The sequence below is a fragment of the Sinocyclocheilus rhinocerous genome, unplaced genomic scaffold (genome assembly GCF_001515625.1).
Source record: "Sinocyclocheilus rhinocerous isolate Xijiao unplaced genomic scaffold, SAMN03320098_v1.1 scaffold768, whole genome shotgun sequence".
In the NCBI taxonomy this organism is placed as follows: Eukaryota; Metazoa; Chordata; class Actinopteri; order Cypriniformes; family Cyprinidae; genus Sinocyclocheilus; species Sinocyclocheilus rhinocerous.
The window spans coordinates 702,520-710,091 of record NW_015634483.1 but is presented as its reverse complement, the minus strand read 5'-3'; the positions used below and the strand labels follow the sequence as shown (position 1 = coordinate 710,091).

The 7,572-nt window shown below is 35.4% G+C and overlaps 1 pseudogene; it reads right to left on the bottom strand.

The window, feature by feature from the left end:
- The window catches only part of LOC107745651 (myoferlin-like), a 35,773-nt pseudogene extending 28,594 nt beyond the window's left edge, over positions 1-7,179 (bottom strand).
- Positions 7,180-7,572: the final 393 nt, after the last annotated feature.

Below are 7,572 nucleotides of genomic sequence, written 5' to 3'. Positions count from 1 at the left end.
TTCCATTATATGACTGACAGACTGCAACGGTTTGAGTTAAAAATCTTCGTTTGTGTTCTACTGAAGAAACAAAATCACCTACATCTTGGATGCCCTGGGGGTAAGCAGATAAACATCAAATTTTCATTTTTGGGTGAACTATCCCTTTAAGCCTGTAAAGTCTGCTGTGCAATAAACAGTATCAACTGTTTTAAATAAAGCTGACAATATTACTTGTTAGTTTAAAGTATTTTTACAAACTGGAAAAAGCATTTAATAAAAGAGCATGCAAATGATTTTAGTTTTGTGCAAATGAGTTCTGCGAGTGCAGATTACAAGTGTACCTGCTTATAGCAAAATATGTTTCAAAAATAACAAAATATATATTAAATATATTTTCTTTTGTGTGTCTTAAAAAGGTAAAAAGAAGGGGAAAAAAAACACCCACTCCTATACTCTTGCCATTTTCGTCCACTAGAGCCAAGTTTTTCACTGGGAGAGACTTAACTTGGCTACTGGCAAGGTCTTTTAAAGAGACCTTTGCAGAGCCAATTAACCTAAAACAAAACAAAAAAAATATGCATATAATTAAAACAAAGTCCTGTGGAAAATCAAGCAGGCTAACTGTACCATGTTTCAGTAAAACATCACATCCGTCTCATATAATGTTTCAAATGCTGCTGTGTGAACATTTGCATTTAAAAACAGTCCAGGAAAAATGTCTGACCCTATTTATTGTCATAATTCATGTTCCTGGTCTTATTGTTAATCATCCATGAGTAAAAAAAAAAAACGAACAAAAAAAAAACTTCCTTTTTGGAAGACATCACCAATCTATTATTTTTTCCAACCACTGCCCTCCATTATATATCTAAAGAAAAAAATCTGAAATATACCCGACTGAGGAAGTGAAGTTAATTGCTTTTTCTGTCAGTCCATCAAATGCTAATAAACAGCAATGGCAAACAACACAATGAGGGAATGTTTCCATGGGAGAAAAGATCTTTGTGTGCTCTAACCCTGTAAGATCACAAGACAGATCTCCTCCAAAAGTAAATAATGCCATGTAGATTAATACTGTGAACAGGACACTTAGTAGGTCAGCATCCAGGATTATTAATTCTAACACCACAAACAACGAGACATTCAGCATTTACCTTCTGAAAACATTGACCTGTTAGCTGTCCACATTTGATTAGAGGGCTGTTGTGATATCATTTGTGACCCTGGACCACAAAACCAGTCTTAAGTCGCTGGTGTATCTTTGTAGCAATAGCCAAAAATACATTGTATGGGTCAAAATTATATTTTTTGATTAGTAATATGCATTGCTAAGAACTTCATTTGGACAACTTTAAAGGTGATTTTCTCAATATTTTGATTTTTTTTGCACCTTCAGATTCCAGATGTTCAAATAGTTGTATCTCGGCCAAATATTGTCCTATCCTAACAAACCATACATCAATGGAAAGCTTATTTATTCAGCTTCAGATGATGTATAAATCTAATTTCAGAAAATTGACACTTATGACTGGTTTTGTGGTCCAGGGTCACATTTAACAATAAATAATGACAAGGGTACGTCCACAAACATTAGACCAGAGCGCGCTGAGCTCTGTTCATGAAACAAACAGCACACAAATCTGCGTATAACATTCATAAAACTTAACTTTTTTAAAAAGTCTTAAAATTCTGCTGGTAATACAAAATGTAAGGCAAATGTTTAAAGGAACACTCCACTATTTTAAACTCTTTGGTCATTTTTGAGCGAGATGCTAACGGTCTAATCAGATTCAATTATCTATGCTAAGCTACAGCTAAAAGTGGTACCGCCAGACCCGGAGATCGGCTGAATGGATTCGAAAACGGTAAAACTCAACTGTTTAACTCTAGGGGAGTTGGAAATTGAGCCTATTTTAAAAAATAGTGGAGTGTTCCTTTAATTCAATGCAAAAATTCACATAAATAGATTTTTTTCCTTTTAATAGTTAGGTTAAGGTTAGGAACGTACTGTCAAAAGATGGAAATAAGAAAGTGTACAGACAAAAAGTTGTATAAAATCAGGCAAATGATATATGAACAAATCCCTCTGTAAAAACCTTCAGAATATAGATAAAATCAGAAAGTTTGGTCTGTGTAAGTGCTACTGAATTGGAGATTTCTTGCTTGGTGGAAAATGCATTTTGAGAAAACGGCCTTTAAAGATATGTATTGTAATGGAAATCTACTGACGCAAATAGATAAAGTGCAATAAAGCGGTTTAGGTGTTTTCTTCACATTACGTAAAGCCAAAAAGCCCAAAATCTCAAACTGTACCAGTGCATGAAAAGCACATTTTTTTACCTGTAGTGTTCATTTACGCAAGAATTGTTTAATGAAGAATTTACACCTAAATTCATTTTGCCTTGTACCTTGTAGTAATCTACTGTATTTAATTCCATGCAACATTCACGTTATTGGTTTTCAAAAAAAAATTACAAATACATTTGCTCTGCTTGTGTTTCTTGACATTTCATTGTAAGAGCTCTTAAATAAGAACTCTTAAAGGGATAGTTCACAAAAAAGAAAAAGAAAATTCTGTCATTTACTCACCCTCAAGTTCTTCCAAACCTGTATACATTTGACTTGAAGCCATTGACTTGCATAGAATGGGGGGAAAAAATTACTATGGAAGTCAATGGCTACCGTCAACTGTTTGGTTACCAGCATTCTTCAAAATATCTTCTTTTGTTTTCAACAGAAGACAAGACATTCATACAGCAACAAGTGAAGGATGAGTAAATGGTGACAATTTTTTATTTTTGGGTGAACTCTCTCTTTAACTCTTAAGGCAAAGGCTTTTTTTCAGGAAAAGCATGTTCCTCTGAGATGTTCGAATTACAATGAAGCCAAAGTAGAATGAATGAGAAATCTGATAAAACATTCCTCCCAAAAACCTTGATTATCAAAGCATCCTATGACAATATAAACAACATTTGCACTGCACAAAATTCCCAGCATAGTCTCCAACCTAATATTCAACACCTGATGATCCAAGTTTCAAACAAACATGCCAGAGCAAATATATAAATCAAAGGTAACCACACCCTCCAACATTTCGCCTCATTCCATTTCCTTTATGGAATGTTACTTCTGAGATCCTTAACCTGAGGTGATTCCAAGTATGATTAATATTTACTAACCTCTCGGTAGCATTGACCAAACAGACATTCTTTAAACTTAATCTAATATCTAATTTATCTCACGGGGAATTAAACTAAAAAATGTGCTGTTCGCTACAATTCTGGCCTTACGGGAAGCAGTCGTTGGATTAGATCAGTGCCGTGATGCTCCTCATTTGCCAGACTCTCAAACAGAATTGATTTGAAATGCAACAATGCTACTTTTGTTCCAAAATAAATATGCCCACAACATTTAGCCAAATCCGTTGCTGGATCAACATCCGGGGACTACATTCCTTAGACAGTCATAACCTATATCATTAACTAACTATTTTATTAAAATAAAGACAAAATAAAATAAAATACAAATATTAGATGACAAACCTTGGCAATTTACTAAAATGACTAAATAGAAATAAATAAAATCTAAACTAAACTTGACCTTTGCCTTGTACCTTGTAGTAATCTACTGTATTTAATTCCATGCAACATTCACGTTATTGGTTTTCAAAAAAAAATTACAAATACATTTGCTCTGCTTGTGTTTCTTGACATTTCATTGTAAGAGCTCTTAAATAAGAACTCTTAAAGGGATAGTTCACAAAAAAGAAAAAGAAAATTCTGTCATTTACTCACCCTCAAGTTCTTCCAAACCTGTATACATTTGACTTGAAGCCATTGACTTGCATAGAATGGGGGGAAAAAATTACTATGGAAGTCAATGGCTACCGTCAACTGTTTGGTTACCAGCATTCTTCAAAATATCTTCTTTTGTTTTCAACAGAAGACAAGACATTCATACAGCAACAAGTGAAGGATGAGTAAATGGTGACAATTTTTTATTTTTGGGTGAACTCTCTCTTTAACTCTTAAGGCAAAGGCTTTTTTTCAGGAAAAGCATGTTCCTCTGAGATGTTCGAATTACAATGAAGCCAAAGTAGAATGAATGAGAAATCTGATAAAACATTCCTCCCAAAAACCTTGATTATCAAAGCATCCTATGACAATATAAACAACATTTGCACTGCACAAAATTCCCAGCATAGTCTCCAACCTAATATTCAACACCTGATGATCCAAGTTTCAAACAAACATGCCAGAGCAAATATATAAATCAAAGGTAACCACACCCTCCAACATTTCGCCTCATTCCATTTCCTTTATGGAATGTTACTTCTGAGATCCTTAACCTGAGGTGATTCCAAGTATGATTAATATTTACTAACCTCTCGGTAGCATTGACCAAACAGACATTCTTTAAACTTAATCTGCCGACTCCCTGCACTTTAGCACACACACTAATTTATCTCACGGGGAATTAAACTAAAAAAATGTGCTGTTCGCTACAATTCTGGCCTTACGGGAAGCAGTCGTTGGATTAGATCAGTGCCGCGATGCTCCTCATTTGCCAGACTCTCAAACAGAATTGATTTGAAATGCAACAATGCTACTTTTGTTCCAAAATAAATATGGCCACAACATTTTGCCAAATCCGTTGCTGGATCAACATCCGGGGACTACATTCTTTAGACAGTCATAACCTATATCATTAACTAACTATTTTATTAAAATAAAGACAAAATAAAATAAAATACAAATATTAGATGACAAACCTTGGCAATTTACTAAAATGACTAAATAGAAATAAATAAAATCTAAACTAAACTTGACCTAAAACTGAAATTAAATTACGTTAAACCTAGATAGTAATATAAAATAAAAATCACAAACGCTCATAACAATAAAATTAAAATGAAAAATTTAAAATGCTAAAATATTAATAAAAACGATAATATTATATAAATGATGCTGTCTATCAGGTTTGTAAGAGGATAAGGATTATTAAATATGTGCTGCTCCAAATATTGTAATTTCATCCAGAATTAAATTTGCCAGACCAGCCCTTTCAGAGTCAGTAAACACTAACACTGGGAGGCACTTTAAATCCCACTCATATAGACAAAAATTTAGCAATATTAACTACTTGCATGCAATTGTACAACAACATAACTAGTGCGCTTTCAACACAGCAACAGGTAAACAGTAACAATCAGTATAATGGTGTTCTTAAGAGATAAGGAACTGTCACAGCCCAACATATTTGCTTTTTCATCCTATATATGTAATCATGGTTATTTTACTGTAGAAAGAAACCAAGGTATAGTTATCAGAATAATAAAACGGGAGTGAGATCCTTACAAAACAACTCAGTTCTTTTTACTTGGGTTGAAAGCATCTCAATATCACTATAGTGCAATTTGGTAGTCTATCAAAACATCACAACCACTGATAATATACTGAATAATAATTGGCAGCAAATGACAACACATTTGTTGATAGCCATTGACTTCCATAATATGGGGAAAATACTATGCAAGTCCATGGCTACCAGCAACTGTCTGGTTACCAACATTTTTCAAAATATCTTCTCTTGTGTTCAGCAGAAGACAGAAACTCATGCAGGTTTGGAATAACTTGAGGGTGAGTAAAACACGACAATTTTCATTTTTGGGTGAATTATGAACTACCCTTAAGTGTAAAACCTTACTATATTCTGTTTTGGACATGTTATCGCACATAATGTAACTATTCATATCAGGAATGACTACATTAATTGATTAAAGTATTTAACGTAAGAAGTATGAAGGAGTGGTTTTATACGCTTAGAAAAAAAGCCTTCAGAAACATTTTTGACAGACCCTAAAACAGCCATGTGACATCAACAAGACAATTTGCATGTAATTGCATGAATGTACATTTCAGCCAGAGTTATGTGCCTCTTTGTGTTTGCCGTTGGATTTCATCCAATGCTGTTCTCACAGAAACAAAATCTGGAATAACTGGAAATGCATGAAATGTATAGCCCAACATGGTGATAAAGCCCTCTAAGACCCCTCTATTTATTTCAATTGATGTCTTTATGCAACAACTGCATTTCAGACCTGTAACTAACAATCAATTGTTCATCCAGTACTGTGAACCAAACGCCTCCGTCCCACTCCTCGTGGCATCGTAGAGCAGGTCTGAACACGGGTGTGAGGGTGTGTGAGCTGGGTATTACAGTGTCAAACCAAGATTAACATGGTTTACTATTCACCTCAAAATGCATCAAGACAGATGTTAATCAATTAATCAGTCAATCAACCAAGGGTATGATGCAAGACTGTATTGAATTCTGTCTGCATTTAAATGAACTCCAAGTCACTTTTGGTAAGAATGCACCTCTTAAACACAGGAGGCCAAAACTTTTCAATCCTTATATGCCTTGAACTTCTCTATTCACACAACTTGTATTTGATCAAGGTGGGAGCAAAAGTTCAACATCACACTGGTTAATGTTGAGTATATGACTCAAATGAGCATTTGAACAACACTTACTTGTCTTTGCAAAGAGTTTCGTAGTCTTTCACAATCACATCAATGTAGGAGGAAGAATCAAGAGGAACACCTTTTAAATCAAACTCAAGCGTCTAAAGGGGAAAATAGCATTCAAAACTTCAACTCTCACAGCCACTGAAGAAATGTGCTATGCAGAAGATGCTCGGTTCATTATAATCTCATTAAATAAACAGCATGTGCATTCGCAATTTACATACACAGCGAACCTTTTTCCATTCATCTGTGATTAGCGTTCAAGTGTATAAAAACTCAACAGACCTCATTCCACACTGGGTTCAATTCACTGCTAACGGTCTTGGTTTTCTTCTTTTCGTCTAAAATGATTAGAAATCCACCAGATTAACAAAATTAATAGTCGGTGCCGTTATTCTGCGGCCTAATGGCTAAATAGGAAACACATGAGAGGAGTTCTTACCTTTAAACACCACAGATGCGATGGGGTCTGGACTGCCCAATTTCTTTTTGGGTAGACCCGCCGCAGACTCGACTGCCACGCGCAACATGACAGAAAAACCAGGTTTTCATTTAGTGCACTTCCATAGGGATGTGCGTCTGTATGTGAAACTGTGTGCTCACTGCAGTGCCCTCATCCATTTGGGAGAGTTTGTGAAGGGTGTGGACTTACTTCAGTGTGACGCAATGTGGCAGACTGCCTACCTGTTCAGTTCACTTGTATTTGCGGATGTGATTCTCACAGTATTTGTTATAAATGATACATTTAAATTATACATTTGATTAATCATTTATTATTTTATTTGAGACTATTCCTTTGCACGCTGAGCCAAATACACCGAAGTTACTGATCACATTTTAAAGTTTAAGAGCTGAGGCACAAGCGACACCTAGCGGTGCATCGCGCGAATCACATAGACCAGGGCTGTCCAAACTCGGTCCTGGAGGGCCGGTGTCCTGCAGAGTTTAGCTCCAACCCTAATTAAACACACCTGCATCAGCTAATCAAGCTCTTACTAGGTATAGAAACTTCCAGTCAGGTGTGTTGAGGCAAGTTGGAGCTAAACTCTGCAGGACACCG